This window comes from Trachurus japonicus, chromosome 1, assembly GCF_045865225.1.
Source record: "Trachurus japonicus isolate A0001 chromosome 1, Traja_1.0".
Lineage (NCBI taxonomy): Eukaryota > Metazoa > Chordata > Actinopteri > Carangiformes > Carangidae > Trachurus > Trachurus japonicus.
Genome location: NC_140907.1, coordinates 21,787,346 through 21,808,745, shown reverse-complemented (window position 1 = coordinate 21,808,745; position 21,400 = coordinate 21,787,346). Strand labels below are relative to the sequence as shown.

Sequence of the window (21,400 nt, the reverse complement as noted above, 5' to 3'; positions counted from 1 at the left end):
ATGAACCTACTGCTATGACTATAGCGATTATGGCAATGGGCCAATTTGCCAAAATGTTGAACTATCCCTTTAAGTCATGCAACAAAACGTACATAGGAGAAACAGGGAGAGCACTCAACACAAGAAATAAAGAACATCAGAAGGAACACGAAAAGGGAACATCAGTACGACTCACAAGAACAAATGAGGAAAATTCAGAGCAAGAAAACGCCGCCATAACAGACCTTTGCAAAAGGAACAATCACAACAACAAACAAAAAATGGTTGAATCAAGGAGGCCACCGAGGTCAGAAAGCGGACCCTATTGCCGGATATTACTATAATAGTAAGACTAAAATTGCAAACATTCATCCAATCCTCTGTGTACGGCCTACAGTTCATGAATACAGAGCTCATACACCATACGGGTCACATAAACTCCATTGCCATACGTTTAATATTGTCTGTAACACACTGCGTCGCCTAACAACAAATCATGGGTCAAGCTGCTAAAGACCTTGTGGGCCGATCCACTGTTTTTACAAAACAATTTCTTTACAATGGAAATTGAATCCATTGTAATCAGGTTTAATCAGTTTCCATCAGCGTCACTCGCAGGTTTGCTTTGCTTTCACTTTCTGTCCAGTTCTTCTCAAACCAGATCCACAGGGTTTAAACCTGCAGACTGTGCTGGTAGGAGCTTGGCAACAACTATAATCAATAATTAAAATACCCCCCCTATAGACGAGCCAGTGGTGGTGGATAGCGAGCAACCATGTTCAGGCTTCTCAGAAGACCCAGAGAAAACACCTCTGTGATACTCACACAAGAAAGTGTATTTCACTTATAAGTCTCAGTGACCAGAACATACCAAATCTGTGTGTGTGCACGCGCATATAGAGGAAAGAGGTAAAAACAATGATTAGACGAGGGGTGGAAGCCTGAATCACAGCAGGCAAAATTCCCTCACAGCAACAGCCATAGGTGCTGGTCTTCCATCATGTGAAGCAACTGTCTAGGTCTGTTCCTCTAATGCTGTGGCTCATTATGTTGCTGCATGAAGCCCTGACCTGATCAGTCTGTCTTCCTTTGTTACTGCCTTTCTCTCATCATTCTGACAGAAATATACAGTCCAACTTTCCTCAGTACAGCACTGTCCTAATAATGCATAGTTTGTTCCTATTACTGCAGGGGAGATTGAAGTCTTCATTGCTGGAAAAGGCTTTTTTTTTTACTGAAATTAACTTTTTTTTTTACTTTATGGTTTACTGAACGGTATTACATTTTACAGTATTCACTAGATGAGAACTTTTTAAGTTTAAATAAAGAGCGGAAACATGGGGATGTTCAGAACACTTAAATCAATAGTGTATACAGTATAACATGTATATGTATGTGGTATGGTAAATAAGTGGGTGGGACTTCATTGTTAATGGCACCAAATGACCCTGAGAACACAGACACTTCAGTTTAGTCTTGTGAATCATGGCTCCACATGGTGAAAAAGCTACTGAACATAAACCAAAACACATCTGCAGCAGTGGATAGAAGAGCCATACTAGAAGATGCAGTGGTCTTGCGCTAGGGTTGGGCACCGAAAAACGGTTCCAAATAGGAACCGGTTCCTAACGTCCGGTTCCGGAATCGTTAAGAAGCCGTTTGCATTTCGATCCTTTTTATCGGTTCCTAAATGTCCGCACTAGTTTGTTTGTTTTACTCCGCTCGCACTAGTTTGAAGTAATTTGACCCGCCCCGCACCACCGCATCTATTTTCACAACCATCCCCGATTCCCCGCTGCTATTAAACGTCATACAGCGGCTTTTTACTTTGAAAGGGCAGACAGAGGCGCTGTGTTGCCGGTAGCTTGTCAGTGTGGAGCTCGTGAGGAGTGGGAGAGTCACAGTGCAGCGAGTGCAGCAGCCGCGGCCGCCGCCTCCCCTCTCTCTCCCCGCTCTGCGAGAGGGAGAGAGCAGAGAGCAGACCCCCCGCTCTGCTCTCTCCTCTCAGTGAAAGCAACCCCGCTCTGCTGATGCTCCCAGCCGCCGTCTCACCGGTTCCCTCACACCTCCGCCGGCTTTTCCCGTCAACATCAGCGCGCCCCTGATAACACACTCTGGACTTCATCATCAGTGTTTTTAATGACCCGCCCCACCGCGCCCCGCACCGCAAATAAAGTAAACATTTCTTGACCCGCACCGCGCGTCACTAGTGTACAGACCTCCTCAGCCTGAGAAGGCAGACATGATTATCTTCTTAAACAAAAACAGTTTTTGATTTGTCATCATGACTGCTCCAGTGTTTGTTTTATTTTGTTGCATATACATTCACCTGTTCTGCAGCTCTTTGTATGTTAGACTGCTTGCCAAGTTTCAGTTTTATAGTTACAGTTAGGGACCCTCCCTTTTAATTGAATACCATAGTTGGCAAAATCTATTTTTGGAGGCCTTTTGGAGGTCTTACAAGCTGTGTAAGATGTATGTTTGAAGTCCAAGCATGCATGCAAAAATGGCCTGTGTGAAGAGTTTGTCAAATAAAAAAATATCCTGTGAAATAAGTTGTGACCTGTTGACCTGCACCTCAAAGAATCGGAATCGAGAATCGTTTAGAACCGGAATCGATATAGAGAATCGGAATCGCTAAAATCTAAACGATGCCCAACCCTATCTTGCGCCAAAATAGCACACACAATCCTCTACTTACTCATCAGTATACTTGAAAATAATCTCCTAAAAGCTAAATGATTACCTGTTCACAGGAGTGTTTCATTGACGAGCAGACAACACACATAATATTGCGTGAATTTAACTTCTATGGATGACATCAAAGAAAAAAAAAAAAATCAATCAATACCCTGAAAACACAGCTGATGAATGTTTGTATCAAATGTCCGGCATGTTTTGAAGGAGACCAGGCCAGAACTCTGGAAAATCACACAACTGTAATGAGGGGTGAACCTTTCATTGCAGTTCAATTAGTCCAACATTTCCATTTCTGTTCTAAATTAATTGGTTTCATTCATCCTGGGCTCTGTCTCAGCGACAAATTAAACTCTGTGGACAAGATTTGTAATTACAAAACAATTCCATTACCTTTTAGTGGTAATGGCAAGGTGTGTATTCAGGTTTGTTTTATACTGTAATTCACAAGTGAGCAACACAGAGAAGCAGTTACTGTGTGACTTGAAGGGATACATATTATGTTTAGTGCTTGTTAAAGTAAAAATCAAAGTATGAGAAATGTAGCGGGAATATATTTTTGGGTATCTCTTGTTGAGTTGGTGCAGGCTGATGCAAATGTAGAGATATAAGCATATTTTTACATATTTGTCTCCATGTGAGAGAAAGGTGATAGATGTTAAATGACGCCGTAAAATGCAGGCAGTGTCAGTGTGATTGACATTTCTGTTTATTTTCTTGTAAACTAATTTTTTGTAGGTGGAGAGGACTTACCCTCTCTTCAACAGACCACCAGAGGACCCCAACTCTTGCTTTGTTCTTTCCTCTTGGAGAGACCTGCTTACTTCATAGCCAAGCTACGCTCCCTGGGGACCTCTCGCTCTTCTCCCTCATTCGCCCGACACCTTGGAGCCCCTGAGCATCAGCTGGCTCTCCCAACCCAGACCTCTTTTCCACCCTCTCTACCTGTCTTGTCAATAAAAAAAACTCCTCTGGGACAAAGAACATGCTCCACACAGCATTTCTCCACACCATGGTACCTTGTATTTATGTGCTGCTTTACTGCTTTAAGGAAGAACATTAAACTGCCCAGTCTATCATCGACAGAGGGGCTAAGGTTTTTCAATAGAACCTATTCATGTTGCCACCACTTGTTCCCGTCGTAAAGATACCATGAAACTGCACGTCATGCTGTTTGCATTCATCTGAGCAGGTGTGTGGCACAGTCCCTGTATGATTTAATATGATCAAACTTTATAAATGCAATTTTATGTTGCAGGCAAAAATCCTACTGTGTCTCTCTCCTGGCCCTAAAATGTGCCTGTTTTACACCTACAGTAGTGACCTGTTGTAGGTGTAAATACTGATCACATTAACTCACAGAGCACAGCCCACGTAAATAGTTCAGATAAACAACTGATTTGTCATTAACTGTGTGACAATGACAGTGAGGTGTTTGTGAACAACAGTAGGCGTGGTTCAAATTTAAACCTAGAGATATACACGTAAAGATTAAAAAAAAAAAAAAAAAAGGATTCCTGTAGCAACACAATGCTTGGCCATACTCTATAGTGAAAAAGTACTTAATACTACAAGAAACAGAAGTGAAAATGCCTTTTGAAATAAAAAAAAAGATCAATCATGGAATAACTAAATCAATATGAAAATGAATGATGACAACATGTCATAATAAATAAATCATGTTTTAATAACATTAGTTATACAAACTGTTGGTTCATGTTTTTGTTACTGAATTTATTCATATATTTATTATTATTATAGCTTACATATTTAATATCCACTAAACTACAACAAAATGTTTTGTGTATAAGGTGGATTTCCTTCACAGTCAAAAGTAAGACTTAATTTTTACTGAATGTGCTCCACAGTCAACAATAGAAGCAATGCCGCAGTGTGGCTCATGGTCACGTTAAAGAGGCGGGAAAGAGAGAGAAGAGACTACCAGAGTGAAAGCACAATCTGAGACAAGAGGTCAAAGATGAGAAATGTTGAAGCTGTAGGGAAGTGTTCTCTGCCATACCTACATTTGCACAGGAAAAATATATGTTCATGTTGCTCCATGCTATCACTTGGATGTTCCCTTGTGCACTTGAGTCACTGGGCTGAGAACACGGCTCAAGCCCGTGGCATGGAGGATTTTATGCACACAGACTACACTGCACATACTAGTCTTTATGCCTGGCTGAGCACCAATGAGCCTGCTTTTAATACAACCACATGTGCTGAAACACTGTGTGTGTGTGTGTGTGTGTGTGTGTGTGTGTGTGTGTGTGTGTGTGTGTGTGTGTGTGTGTGTGTGTGTATGCACACATGTGTGTGTAACCAGGCAGCCAGCAAGAGACTCACAGTGGTCTGGAGTGCAGGGTGGCAATAATGCTTTAATACACTCATAAGCGCACACGCCACACGTTCTGTTGCTGAATGGCTGGTTACATTAGTGCCAATGTTGCTGTGTGTTTCTGTGTACAAGGAGACATCACCATGCATAGCTGAGAACTAACAGGGTCTCCATATGAGGACAGAGAGACACAATATTTTAATGATATTAAACACTGATATTTTATCACCATATGTAATATTTTCATCATAATTTTGTATTTTTCTTTATTCTCAGAGCTTTGCACAGCTTGCCCTCCTGTCCAGTCTGGCCGTCATGTGCTTATTCTACACTGAAGCTTAGCGTGCATCAAATAAAATGGTCCTGAAATACAGCATAAAATAATATATTATATTAAAATTATACACACCAATAACATTGTATATCACAATATTTGGGGAGGACTAAGAGAAAATTATGTTGCCTTACAGCAAACAATATATTTTTAATTCTTATTCTGATATAAGTTATAAGGTCAAAGGGCTTTAAAGGTACTCACATTAAATAACGCAAAATAAGCTGAATCATTTTCATTTTCATTATTGGTCTTCATCAAAACTTTTCCGTTTTTTTTCCTAGGAAAAATATAAATTGTCAGAATTTGCAAATGCACATAACCAGTGTTAAATTAATATTAACATATTTTTGCCCTGCCATAGTTTCACATCGGCCTCCTCCACATGTAACTGACGTTAACACTGACACACACATACACACGCTGACCAACCGCCTAGGAAAGTGATGGACAGAGAGAGAAAGAGAAAAAGACAGAATGACCAAAAACAGCCAAACAGCTATTATGTGATAGTGATTCATTATTGCTCATTAATGATTGTTTTGACTGCTCATTATCGAATGTAACAAGTTAATGTCTGAGATGACAATTTTGTTTAGTTTCTTCACATTACGTTTAGTTCCACCATGTCACCCTGTTGTCATCACTCAGGCTGACCAAGAAAGCTTGAGAGAGTGGCGAGAGAAAGTTGCCTCTCTCTCTCTCACCCCCACCTCCTCGTCACCATATCAGCTAGATCTGTAATCTCACAGGGTGACGAGGTGATGATTTGAGTATGGATTAAATTGTGCAACTCTATGCTTAAATGCTCTCAATAGTCTGGGAGCCTGAGCCTCTGTCTTTATAATCGTTATCATTTACTATATTCTATTCTGCAGATTCCTATTCCAATTCCTACAAAAGCGGCAAAATGGCCGACCGTCACCCTGGTTTTATTTTCCAGACCCTGACCACAGGACAGAGATGAGATCATCAGACCACCAGGATCTGATGATGAACTGTTGCAAAATCTTCTGTAACCTCCGCTTTTCATCTGAAAACTTCATCTTTGATCTACTGGTACAAACGGTCCATGTTGCCAGTGTAGAATGTGAACGGCCTGAATAGGTTATCTTGTACTAAATAACACACATACACACACACACACACACACTCACAAGCATTACCACCACGACACACACACCTTCTGTCGGTGGAGTGTGACATTGAAAAAATGACACGTGAGGTGAAGTGTTGTCGTAAGGATAGAAGTGAGACTGAGTGTGTGTGTCAGTGAGAGAGGACACACTCCTCCCGTGATGTGTGTGTGTGTTGTATCAAACATCTTTGGAATATCAGGTGAAACTGTCGCTGGATACCTGAGTGCGGATTTGTGTTGATGTGTGCCCTTTATCCTCCCACTTAACCATCATAATTGAAATGTCTTTGTGTCATACGTGTCCATGTCATGGACCCTTTGGTTTCCTTATTCACTATGTACAAGTTAATTTCTTACTTACAATGATCCATTGTAATGGAAATGTCAGTCAGTCTTGCTCAGTGCTGAAAAAACCGAAAGACTTTTTTTTTTAGAAAAAGGCAAAGTTCACTGCCCAAAGAGTCTTTCTCCTTGTCAGGGTGAAAAAGCTGTGAATTTTAAGTTGATTTTAAAACTTTATTATGTTCCTTGTTTTACTTTTATCTTTTTATAAATAGGGCAGTGTTGCTCGATTACTGTAGCAGTTTACTATTGGCTTTAAAATAAGCATAGCACAAATATTCACACCAAATACTTTCTCTTGTCTTGCAAAGGAAACTTGGTCAGCATTTGGCAGACACGGCCTTTTTTACTCTGTACACACAATGCAGCACAATCAACAGTACATTCTATGCTATTGTGTCTAGTTCTTTATATCCTTCAACCCCAGGTGGAGCTTTCACTGTTGCAGCTGCTGAATGAAGGCCTCAGTGTGCAACCACTAACATCTCCATCTCTCAATCGCAGCAATACCACAGAGGCATCCCCAAGTGAGGATAATGCTCAGTGTGAATCTGGGGGAGGGTAAACAGCATAAAATGGCTCAGGCTTACCTAATTCCTTAGTAAAGCTTCTAGAGGCCTAGACTGATGCATCACGCTCCTCACTCCCTCTCTCTCTCTCTCTCTCTCTCTCTCTGTATCTACACATTCATCCACTATCGAGACACATACTACTTTTGCCTCCCCTCTCGTCTCTATACCTCTCTCTACAGTTTCTGATTTCAGATCCCCTAATACTACCATGACCCAGCTCAACACCGAGTGGAAACCTTTGATGAGGCCAATATGGAAGGACAAAAAAAAAAGTATTTCTTCTAATGACCACTAGAGGCTGGTTTTGGTTTTTATAGCTACGTTCCTCCTTTGTGACAACTGTATGGGGTGAATGTTTAGAAAACAGACTTGTTTAAATTTTATTAAGGCTTATAGTAAACAATAAGTGAGGATGTGGCCACTTTGAGTGACATGTGTTGAGCAATCGCCGAGTACTCTCTATTCCACACACGGCCCCCCTCTTTGCCCACCTATGGCAAGATGCAAAGATCAACCCACTCTGAGCTTCAGAACTGCTTCTCAGACAGGTGCGGGTGACGTCACGGTTGCTACGTCCATTTTTATTTAGTTTGTGTTTAACACCCACTGCTGCAATTTTAAATAGTCTCATTCTCTCATTATACATTATTTCTCTCTCCCTCTACCCAATCGGTCGAGGCAGATGGCTGCTCTCTATGCGTCAGGTTCTGCTCAAGGGTTCTACCGTTGTAAGGTAGGTTTTCCTTTTCCTCTGTCGCCAAGAGTTTGCTCATGGGAGAATAGTTGGTCTTTGTTAATAATATTATATGGAGTAACAGTCCAGACCCGCTCTATATAAAAGGTGCTCGGTGTAATAGAAATAAAAGTGAACTGAAATGAATTCTCTGCTGCGGATCTCCTCAGAACATGTTCCGACACAATTTGTTGTAGATTTGACATTTTCCATCACTTCTGACTCTCAACAGTAATGTGGAAGCATGGTTTTAGATTTTATTTTACTTGACTGAAAATGAAAAAGTGAAATTTATTCATAATTATTTACAAAAAAGCCAATAACAAGGAGGGAAAAAAAATCACGTCGCACAGCCAAAAAAATAAAAATAAAAATAAAACGAAGAAAAAAAAAACATTACATATTATTGGTATTACATCACTGGGATCATTAAGGAAGTCAGCCAAATATCAACATTTCTTTACTTTTACTTTATTTTATTTTTCGGTTGTTGTCGTTTTGTTTTGGGAGCTTAAAATCCAATATATTGATCTGGAGCTAGATCTAGAATATACTGAACAATCATAAAATTAAAACATAGCTAGGAAAACCACATTACACCACAAATTAATTATATGTTGCCATTACCCGACAATTCGACTAAATTAATGCATGTGATTTCACTGCAATTTTTAAACTCATCTTTTCAAATTAGGAAATGTTGTGCCAAATCATAAAAGCATGGGAGCTGTAGGTGTGTGGTGCATGTGCTGCAAAATTCCCCGTGACTCACTGACAAAGCTAATACATTTTGTTTACGCTAGATTTTCAGCTAAGATTTGGGCTCAGTAACACACACACACACACACACACACAGGCCCCACTGTTGGACAGCGGCTCCATTTATGAAGCTCCAGGTAGCTTTCATCAGCTGGATCTTCAATCTGAGCACTCCCTGGACACACACACACACACACACACACACACACACACACACACACACACACACACACACACACACACACACACACACACCACACACACACACACACACACACACACACACACACACACACACACACACACACACACACACACACACACACACACACACACACACACACACACACACACACACACACACACACACACACACACACACACACACACACACACACACACAGTTTGAGGGTTCTCATGGTAATTATTGGAAACACACATTCTCTCTCTCACACACACACACACACACACACACACACACACACACACACACACACACACAGTCGAACAGTCCACAGGGTACATATGCACACAGAAATCTCCACACACAGCATACCATACTTACACAAGCATACAGCAGTCAAAGATACACACAACCATGCACAGACACACACACTCTAACACTCAAACGCACAAACACACAGTCTCTTCATTCTGTTAATATGCAGAGAATAGCAACATACAAACATGCTAAACACACAGCAAAATATGCAAAGGCATACGACACTACTACGCTGTTATCATCCCGTGACAAGTGCCTGTCTACACGTCTGTTGCTCTGTCGTATATACTCATACATGCATACACACACACACTCTTTGAGATTGCTTGTTTGGTAAGGGATGCATGACTATAATATTTGCATTTCAATAAAACCTCTTGTGCTGTGTATACATTATATACATTTCTGTATCAGTTTAAGTTTCATGGTGTCTTATCTGGTGGTTATCACAATATCATGTTGTTTTAAATTAAAATATATTTGTACCGAGTGGTCACCTGTAAGTGCATCAGTTAACCTGTGGCATGAAGATGCCTCTCAACATGTGTCTCCAGTGACCAATTGTGATCATATCTCTTATCCCATCTTTATATGCAAATAAATGTACTGTATGTGTTGTTGTTTTTTACTTAGCATGTGTTTGTAAAAGAGAGAGCCAGAGAGAGAAAGAGAGCAGTGCGGAGGAGTTGAGCGAATAAATGTGCTTCGCACAGCCCTACAGCAACATGGTTTAATCCATTTTAAATAGTTAAATATTCAGTTCAAAATCAAACTCTGTTGGCACTAATCAGACAATCAGACTGTGTCGTTCAAAGAGGTCTAGGACACAATTTGTGTTCACACTGCTGAAAGAATGTGGCCACATGTGACTCACACCAGCCCCAAATGTGGTGTGATTGATCGGATCTCAGATCTGCCATCAGTGGGTCTGGGCTGCCCTCACACCTGAGCTGTCCACTTGTTATTGTTTGACCTGAGATAGATATTAATACTAGGTCTGAAAGCAGTCAAATATTTATCCAATTTGCTGTTTGCAGGAATGCAATGCATGCAGGAATCTTTAATTTGCCCTGTGGCCAAACCAAACCCACTGTATCTGTATGTACGCAGCCAAAATTTGCCTCTGTGGCAAAATCAAGGAATCTTTTTTTTTTTTAACCTGATACAGTTATCCACAATGACTCTCAATGGTTTAAAGTTTTAACTGTCCGCTTCTCTAAACGACAAGACAAAATAATAACCATCAGATGAGTCTTGCGCTACCCGTTCTTGTAATATTCAGTGTGCGAAAACTGGCAATCAAAAATATTAGAATGTCACAAAAACCTGAAACTGAGATCCAATAAACAGGATGAAAATATAAAAACAACAATAAAAATCACTTGATGGTAGCACAATGTTTGAGGTTTTTTTTTTTTTACAAAATCAAGATGAATTACAAAAATTCATAGACTGTGTTTAAAAAGTGTATAAAGATAAAAAAAAACCAGACATAATGGAGTAGTTTCAAAACAGCAACTTATTTTTTTCCCTCCTAAATTTTCCTATTGTCTACTGTTACGATATTTGAACAGCGTAATAAATACCTCCCTCCCTCCTCTGTTCCTTCAGAAGCTCCGTGCATCAAATCTATGGATGTGCATTCCTAAGGCAACAGCACAATGGTGGAATCGAGAGCATCTTAGGAGCGTGGATCCATAGAAGCAGAGCAAACCTGACAATGTATAACACCATCAAATAAACATTATATACACATACACACACTCACACACACACACACACACACACAAGTTCAGAACACACACAGCGAGGTGTTGAAATTTTTTAAAACTACAGTGACAGAAGAGAGGAAGATAACATTGGCTGTTGTGGCATTACTAATTATGCATCCATCAAATAAATGCACTGTTCCAGCAAACTTGTGATTTTAGGTTTTTATGGCTCTTAAACACGTTGTAGGAATAAATACAATGATAATGAGGCAATGACGGGCCCGCAACCTGTGGTTACACTGAGGAGAGATACAGTAAGGTATCCTAAGGTAAACTGCAGTCTGCAAAGCTTACGTCTCACCTGCTACCCAAGCAAACATCAAACCAAAAAATCTCTCTGCCTGTCCAACGGCGCTGCCTCCACCATTAGAGAGCCACACTGATGTTACTGCAGATTTTCTCCTTTGCCTTATCATTGCACTTTTTCACTAGTTGCTTTTAGGGATGCAACGGATGCTCGGTAAAATATCATACCGTTCGGTCCGCCCTGCGTGGAACAATATGCCCTTATATACCGCAGGTTTTCGGTTTTACAATTAATTTTGCATTGGCCACTTACTGCTTTACAGGCTCCTGTGTGTGTGTGCCTGTCTAGGCAGGTGAAAGCCCTCCCCCGCGAGTTAATGTCCAATCACTGTTGTTTCCACCCACTCACAGTGACTAACCCCCTATCACACTGTTGCAACTGGTTGAAAGTGCAGCTCACACACAGAAGCGGAAAAAAAAAAGAAAACAAGCAGGCGGCAGCACGAGAGGTCGCTGATCGCGATCGAGGGGTAATTTAAACACTGTACACTTGGCCATTTTGCACATTTAGTTTATTAGCATTCCAGCTCGAGGTCTGTCCGTGTGTGCGTGTGTGTGTGCGTGCGTGCCTGCGCGAGAGAGAGACCGAATCCAGCAGCATGAGGGATTGACTGACAGAGATGAGAGATGGTGAAACGCTGTTAAAAAAAACAACATAATAATAATAACTTTTTTTTTTGTTTCTGGGAGAGACTGTGGCGGCTGCCGGCCTGGTGACGGTTTTCCTTGACGGTAATAAAGCGCGACCTCTGTTTGAAAGGGGCTTCAGAGTGTGCACAGAGAGGAGGGGCTGTTCACAGACAGATCCGTTGTCTATGTGTTTGTGTGTGTGAGAGAGGGAGAGCTCTACAAGGAAATACAATTTTAAACATAATTATGGGAGAATAAAAAACGTTCTTTTTATGCACAAAACACGTACCGAAACTATACCGAAAACTCGAAAACTGTGAACCAAAAACCGAGGTACGGACAGCACCATGGGCTACCTCTATCTCTGCATCCCTAGTTGCTTTTTCAGATCAGATCACATCTCCTCCTCGGCTGTGCCTCAGCCATCTCTCCCTCTTCAGAAAGTCACATTGGGAAGAATATGCCACTGGCATGCCACTGCAGGTAGATGCTCCCTATAAACACACACACCTAAATGTGGCTGCAAGCCTCTCCTTTACACTTCCCAGCATTCAAAACTACATGGTTCACAGTAAAGGAAAGGTGAACTTTATTTTCTATTTCTCTCATAATAGTTAGATTGGCATTATCCATCGTTTTCCCACCAACATCAACATTAACTGGGGGAAAAAAAAAACCAAAAGAATCTACTCTTGAATTTTCAAGTAATTACAGTCGGTGTAATTGTGGTTTTTGTTCTTCTGGTGATATAGATAAATCATTTTCTGCAAGTGATTTTACTCTGGCTGCAGCAATATTCATAAGTTATCATGTTTGACATACAAATATGGTTAGCTCTATAAATGATGGTGAAATACAATAGCGATATACTTTTCTCACCACACTAGTGAACAGTAATTACTTTCAGAAAAAAAATTATTTGCTTTCCATAGTCACATATGAAGTACGCAACAGTGTCTGTGCAAACACCCAGTTAATTTTCAACTTCCTCTTTACTGTTTCCTACAACATGGTCAGGCTGCTGTACTTGACACTTAGCGTTCTGTTTGGAAACCCAATGCCAGTGTGACACTGGTTCCTCTGCCACCAGTACCTGCCCACTAAAAGATTTAAGCCAATTTAATGCCCGTGCGTTTCACAGAAATATTTGCCCTCTGGTGCTAAGATAGATGTGTGATGCAAAGCATCACGTGCCACTGCAAGTTAATGCGACGTCTGCACTACTGGCAGCAGATAGCCTACTGTTAGCTAGTAGCTATCATTAACACGGTTAAAATGCCTGAAGCTAAACAATCAAAAGTGTAGCTGTATTTCACTGGAAGGGATTCCAACACCTGGAAGTGTGACAAATGTTTAAAACCATACCGTGCAAGGGGAGCATGTGTCAAATTTAATGAAGCATCTGGCAACACATGGGATACACTTGAAAGAAAAGGAAAGCACCGGGTTCGACTGCTCAGTGGCTTCGTGCCAAACACACCAGCCGACAGTGTGGGCATCCCTGGCTCTGGCGATGGGGTGACAATAGACACGTTCGACATCCGGCTTCGCCTGATTTGATGGTCAATATGAACTGCCGGTTTCTGCAGGGGTGGAGTTAAAAAAAGACTGCAGTCAAGCAAGTGAGCTCAGTTCACCTGTGTCACAGCAGCAGCTTGTTCACACAGCTCATTGAGGAAAAAGACTGCAGCATTTTTTTTAAACTCTATTTTGCAAAACTTATACACGATGCACTTCCAACATAACAATTTCAGGCCAAACATTATATCCAATCCTTTTTTTTTAAAACACTGAAAGCGAAAGGAGTGTGAGGAGAACGGTCACAATTGGAATGCCTGTTAGAGAAAAACATTTAAAGAGATCATATTTTTCCTGAAAGAATAGAAAATATGACCTAAAAAATCCTTTCAAATGATCGAATTACTGTTAATTTAAAAAAAATATGTTCTTGAAAATCATTGGCCCTTTGTGCTTTTATACATGTTAGTGTTACTGATAATGTCTTAAAGGCATTGTTTTGTTTTTTTGTTTATGATGATACAACAGTGCAGTTTGTGCACTGAAGCTATCAGTACGTATGTATTTACTGTCTCTATGCTTTAGCTGTAGTTCATGTACGGCAAGAGAGAGGCTTTCATTCAAGACCTGCACCACAACCAGCCATTGTAAAGGAATTATGAAGGGAGAGGGAGGGAATCTCTAGTACACATTTGTACAAGTAAGATTCTAGATAATGAGTATCCACACCCAGATCACTGTCAATGATAATGATAATAATAATAATAATAATAATAATAATAATAAATACATTTCTGACTATATCTACATCGGACTTTACATAAGCAGCAGTTATACACACAACACTTCCGCTTCCATACAAGCACACAACTACGGCCATTTCATTATCTTTCTCATGTGCAAAATGATGGTTATGATAAAAATGTATTGAGACCTGACAAAAACCAACTTCTTTTGCTCCACTAATCACTTGATCAATGACACAGATGCAGCACAGATACAGCCAGGATCAAAACCGCATAACATCAGACCTTTTTAATGGATTATTTTGCTCAAGGTCACAGTTAACACAACTTCCACCTTTGCAGTACCCCACTACAGCCACGCCACTGTTGTACAGCAACTACAGAAGCTCCTGTTTCTCAACAAGACTCCTGTAGTTTCCACAAAGGTTTTTCAAGAAATGCAACTTTAATATTGTAATACACACCAGAGCATCAAAACTGAATAGGACAAAGTAACCTGCCATTGCGTGCCATCAAGAGACCAAGAGGTCAAAGCAAAGGCTGAGTTCACAATTCAAGTGTCAGAAAAACAGTCCCATAAAATAGAGTGTATGCTTGTAAGAAATACATAGTGCACCAATACTTATTGCACATTTTACATGAGGGCAATTAAGGACACTAGGGACCTGCAAGGGATTACTGGTCAAACAGAGCCACTAGAAATGTAAGGGACACAGAAAAGATGAAGTAGAAGGTGAGAAAAAGCCACTTAGTGTCTACCCTGCCAGTTTCCCTTCACTATAGTTCAAGTCTTCCATATTACAGCCTGACAGTACCTTTACCTTCCACTCTAACACACACAACACACACAAAGACAGGCACTCCTCTTTCAAAGTGGCGTCTTACTTATAATCACTCCCACAAAAGGGTGACAATAATACAAATGGTCCAACTGTAATAACCGTTCCTATTGTCCTCCAGTGGCTTTTTCTAGCATTTGCAACAACACTAAGGAGGAACAGTTTCTTTTCAGTGCCATTTAATAATTCACAAGAGAGAGGACATTTATAATGCTTCACAGTAGCCTATCTCCCTATATGTAAAATTAATTCATAAAAAACCATACAGAAGTGGTGAAATTAATTTAATCAACACATAGCCTATGTATGTGACATAGGGCTACTAAAATATGTATGCACATTGTTGAAGCCCATCTTAATACTTACAAACAGCGCAATCCCCCCTTCCCCCCTCCCACTAATCACTTTGATATGCGGTTGTTTTCCAGGGTTAAATAACTCAACTCCCCCCCACCCCCCCCATCTTATCTCACCTTTAAATTTCCCTCCTCCTGCACTAAAACATCAAAAGGTAAACTGTGAAATCAATCGCCTTTATTAGCCAATGACTTTTATGAGATTATGCAGCCTAAGTGTCGGTCTCCACTAAAACATGACAATAAAACACACTGAACTGTGGAGCTGGACCAGGAATACAGAATACAGGAATAGGAGGACGACGTTCAAAGTGGGACATAGATACATATGAAGCTATATTTGTGCGTGTGAGTGTGTGTGTGTATTCGCCCAGATGCTCTGAGCCCATTCATTAAAATCAACTTTCCTACCGGCTTCTGTTGTTTGGGGGGAAAAAGAAGAAGAAAAAAAGCCAAAGAGAAAAGTTGCAATTGCATTTTCAAAGTAAGGGTTTGCGTGTTTTTCCTCTGAGCCAAACTGAAGCGGTATCTCGGTTATTTCACGACTCTAAAAACATGTCTAGTGTGGTACGTGTCGACATGCCAGGCAGCAGTGACCTGCCATTTTTTAACGGAGGAGGGCATCTGTCGTTAACCTCGGAATGGTCGACAGGCTGAGAACAATGCAAATCAAACACCTTTGTCGCCTTTCACCAGACTATCCACTCCAATTTCTCTTTTTTTCCTACTTTCTTCTGGGCTACTTTTTTTTCTTAGCTTTTTCTTTTTCTTGGTTTGTGTGTTGATGTTCAGTGTTTATCAGGTCTGTCCTACCTGTTTGTCCTCGTGCTGGGGATCCTCCTCGGCCACCGTCATACAGCAGCTTGTTTTCTTCCACTTTTTCCCTCCTCCAAAATTAAAAAAAAAAAAAAAAAAAAACTTCCTCTACTTGTTTAGTTCGACTTCTTCGAATCTTTTTGTTGAAAAAAAGAGAAAGAAACTAGGGAAGCGCCGTATTCACCGTCCTTTTCACTTCACCCACGTTTCTAAATGAGCTTAATACCAAAGCCGGTGAAAAAAAGTGCAGTGAAATGTAGGCTACAATTGTATATTTGTTTCTTCTTCTTCTGTTTTTTTTGTTTTTTTTTTTAAAGCAAAGCTCAAATACAGTTGGTTGTGTCCAAGGCTGCACGGCGCGCTCGGCTGTCACACAAACACGCAGCTGACTGAAATGAATGAAGTGTTGCTTCAGAGGACAGACTAACGGAGGCTTCTCCGGTCTCTACAACGAGGAAACTACAACTCAACTTGCTCAGTCAAACTGATGTTGCTCGTCCAAAGCGTTTCTCTCTGTTTTCTTTAGTGAATAATTCACTCACTCACTCAGGTGGTGAACCATCCTTTCCTCTCTTTGCCCTACTCTCTGCTCTGCTCTCCTCTCCTCGCGCTGCCCCGGCCGCCCGGCGCGTGCTACAGTCAAACAGTCGGCTACACTGAAAACGGGAAGAGAGAGAGAGAAAGAGGGAGGGAGACGGCGCTCCGGTGAAACGGAGAAACAAGACTGTCCTCCGTTATTGCTGCCCTCTGCAAGTGTGAGCCGGAGCGAGCTTATCTCCCCCTGCTAAAAGATGATGATACGCCAAGCGAGGCAGAAACGGGAATGCTGGGGGATCCCCCGCTGCGTCCAATCCTGACGTCTCTACCGGTGTGCCGGCGAGCGCGTGTGCGCGACTGAGTCCGTGTGTCTCTGTTTTAGTGAGTGTGAGTGTACATGAGTGATCGGTACGGGAATTGTTGTGAGGTGGAGGGGGGTCAGCCGTGACTTTGAACTCTTTGCCCCGACTGTGGCAGGTGACGGCGGAGGGGCGGGGGGAGCACGGGCAGCCCACACTGTAAGACACCCGGTTAATGAGGGTTTTTCCTTCCTTTCAGTCTGACAGTTTACACACACAGAGATACACAAGAGATGCTATGAAACTGAGCGCACAGGCATATTAATACTAATCAAAATAACGTTGTTGAAGACATTCACATGAGTCTTTCGATTAAACAAATAAGATATTGTCATAGGAGAAGACAGACTCAGTGGTCGATCCTGCAGTCTTAGCAGCGGGGAAGTTGCAATTAAACCCACACACTGTAGCCTACATTAAAGCTGGGTAATGCTGTCCAGTGCTGGAAACAAGTCAAAGGTTCGTCCAATCGTAACACACACACACACACACACACACACACACACACACACACTTCATATGATATACTGTATGAACACACACACACATAGGCTACTTTTAAATATTCTTATAGGCCTGCATATCCTTGGAGACAGACAGATGCCCCCCGGAGCTGTTTGTAGGTCACTACCTTGCCAAATCAGCCACTTTGGAAAGGATTGCTAACAAATACAGACTCATACATCCATATTCATTACTTTAAGGGGGGGGGGGGGGGGGGGGGTGGCAGTGGGAGGTGGGGCATAACTGGGGAACGGGACTGAATACTCTAAGCCAATTCCTATGTCAAAGCATAATAAATGTTCTGATTAAGTCATAAGGTGTGATGTTGCGTTTACAGAAAAATGCCACGTGTCCCTTAGGAGTAATAGACTGTATAACATTATTGTACAATACACCGATTAGGTTTGTAAGATAATATGGTTATGGTTATGGTTATTGGTGAGTCCTCGTAATTCTGATGTATATAAACATCTTTTTTAAGAGGTGCAGGAAACATTGTGAGACGTACATCAGGGAGATCATTTTGGAAACATTGCAAACATCATCAAGAAACAACAAAATCCAGTGACAGCACAGTCACCGTGTGCAGTAAACATCATGTACTATGTTAACATGAACATTGCACTTGCTTTATTTGCAACATGTCAGCCATGGTTAACAGTGAAGCATTACAGATTATGTCACTTTGCGGATTAAAGTCAGTTTGAGATGACCCCTAACCTGAACCCTGCACATCCAAATTCAGAGTTACTAATTCAGCCCACGTACATAATAAAGTTTCTGTGTGTGAGTGTTGAAAGTATTTTGATTTCACCCCAGGCACCCTATGGCTCAGAGGGAAAATATAATGTAAGTGCCTGAACCAAAATAGTGAATTACATTAAATTACTGTTTCAAAAAGTATTGGAACAATTTAACTTTTTCCACCATGGAAAAAAATGCGTGTTTTTGAATAATAAACAAACATGGTCTAAATAGGAGTATGTCTCTCTCAGCTGCAGTATGAAGACTTTAAAAGACAGAAGAAGCTATAGTAAATAAAAAATATACTTATTAAAGAAAAGAGTGTGCAGTGTGTAGAAAACCAAAAATACAAAGGAAAAGGAAACACATTAAGTTTTGGTGCGTTATACAGTGAGCACATCTGGGCATGCCAACCTCTGTGGCAAGGCGAGGACAATTACAAGGCTGAAAAGTAAACTGAACCGAGGCTGTAGCCTGAGATTCCAGGGAAATAAAAAGGGACTAATTAGTTGAACAAAATATAATATTTCTGATTTATTATAATTTAAAATAAATAAATAATTACAAATAATAATGAGAACAAACAAATGTAGCAGTACTGGGGTCAAACTATAACATTTGTAACAAAGTACATAGGTTTTTAATATTGATAATCTAAAAATGACACAGTAACATATAATTGTTCAGTAGTGTAACAACCTATGTTTGCAATACCCCCGACTGTGTGTTTCCAAGAAGTTGTAGAATCTTGACCTTGTAACACAATCAAACAGGACTGTTGAAATGTATTCTGTGTTTCACAAAGTGAAATTCTGGCTGCGTCAACTCAGAAAGAATGAGAGGTTTCAAAGTCAAATAAGTCAGTGCCAGGTACAATTCAGTGCTATTCAAATTTCAACTCCAAGTATTCAGTCTGATTACATTTAAGGTTTTGGTTTATGGTTGCTGATTTAATTTAAATACAACTGTACATGGCAAGAGTCTGGCTGTGTACTGGGGAAGAGGCTCAGCCCTGAAAGTGTTATGTTTGCATTCAAAAGTTGAATGTATCCTTACAACTCTTTGTTATCTTAACCTGTGACACAGCCATGTTTAATCATGTTTACCTATAACATATTCATCACTTACAACAGACACCTTGCACTGACTGTGTCAGGATAAGGGTTTAAAGAGTAGAAGTATTGTAGGTAAAATAAAAAATACTGATACAATATCTATTAATTTGATAAACCTGACATTTTTATGTTAGGTTTGCACACAGAAAAATAATACTAATAAAAAATTGTAACATAAGGAAATAACATTAAAAAACTGTTCAAAATCTTCACCTATCCCAAAGACATGTATGTTTGTATGGACTTCAGTAGAGACATACCAAAAAAAAAGAAAAAAGAAAAGAAAAAAACACAGCCACAAAAAGACTTTACAAATATTTTTTCAACATAAATGCAAACTGAATCTTTCAATTATTTCATCTTTCAACAAATTGTATTCACTTCTACAAGGTCTTGTGGCAATGTGTCTAACCCTTATAAAGCCATAACCAATTGCTTAATAAAACAGGATGAATGCTGTGTCAGTAAAGCCAAGTCAGTGTCAGCTTCCAATTCTGATTGATGTTTGACAGAAAATGCAGTGCAAGAAAATGAAAAAAAAAAAAAAACGTTATGTGTTGAGTTTATTTTTATATTTTCACATATTTGTTTCTTTTTTCCTTTCCTTCTATTACAAAATCCCTCACATATGTCTTTCATTCATTGTTTTAATTTTCAAATACCAACACTAAAGGATGTAATGAGTAACAGATAACCTTTTAATGAACTACGGCAGAGCCCAAATAATATCATCACATTTTCCTAATTTATAAAGTATCACCTTCATTTTCTCTATTAAAATACTCAACACACACTCACACACCAAAGTGTCCACACGTAAAACACTGAGACACCCACTGACATGCCACAATCTGACTCACTGACACACTACATCTGGGGACATCTCTGAAGGAAAATCATGCAGATTTATTCCTCCTATGGGTCAAAAGAGAGAGAACCCTGGGGAGCGAGAGAGAGAGAGAGAGCGATGAAGAAAGTAAGAATGAAAAACAGGGAGCTGGAAGAAAAGTACAGAATAATAATAATAATAAAACCAAGGGACAGAGAGAGAGTAGGGCTGTTGTACAGGACAGGAGGAGCTGTCTGTGTACATGAATACTGTGGAGGCCCTTTGACACACTCACACACGCACACACAGGGAGCACGGCCTGTGGTCATGGTCAGGCTGTGTGCTGTGTACCATAGAGCGAAAGGACAGGTGTGTATTCAAGCGAAAATTCTCTCTGTGTCACTGTCAATGTGTTGTGTGCACATATGTGAGTGTTAATGTGTGTGGTGACTGTGGCGTTGGCTAAGGGTTCTGCTCATCGATGTGCACGAATCTCCCTCTGTTATCCACACACACGCGCGCACACAAATGCTGCGTCATGTTGTCAGTAATCTATGGCATATGTAACATAGCAGTAAACACACCCTCTGTCTGAGTGACACACTGAGACAGATGCTCTCACATGTCTTAGGACAAACCATCTATAGCTTGTCTCCTTTCTATTTCTCTGTCTCTCTCTCTCTCTATAGGTATGTCCCGACGTGCTGCCAACAGGAATGATATCACCCCAAATCACATTGGCACATTCAGTATATCACATAAGCTGCCTTTCCACTGGTAAAGGGAGGGGGGTAGGAACTTTACAGGAACTATCCTCTCACTCTGCCCTCTCTGCCGTCGTGTCTCCACTGCTCTTATTTGCTTTTTTCCAGCTGTGTAGACACTTAAAAAAAAAGAAAAAGAAATCCTTCGTTTTAAAAATGCTGCTTATTTTT

At 40.6% G+C, this 21,400-nt stretch overlaps 1 protein-coding gene across 6 annotated transcripts in view; it reads right to left on the bottom strand.

Annotated features, from left to right (window-relative positions):
* The window catches only part of tenm3 (teneurin transmembrane protein 3), a 288,258-nt gene extending 271,669 nt beyond the window's left edge, over window positions 1-16,589 (bottom strand). For 3 of the 6 annotated variants that reach the window (XM_085780226.1, XM_085780234.1, XM_085780239.1), the window contains exon 1: window positions 16,375-16,588. The gene's annotated coding sequence lies outside the window, so the exon portion shown is untranslated. Of the gene's footprint in view, window positions 1-16,374 lie in introns of all 6 variants that reach the window. The other 3 variants (XM_085780218.1, XM_085780247.1, XM_085780255.1) reach the window with 2 other exon arrangements.
* Window positions 16,590-21,400: the final 4,811 nt, after the last annotated feature.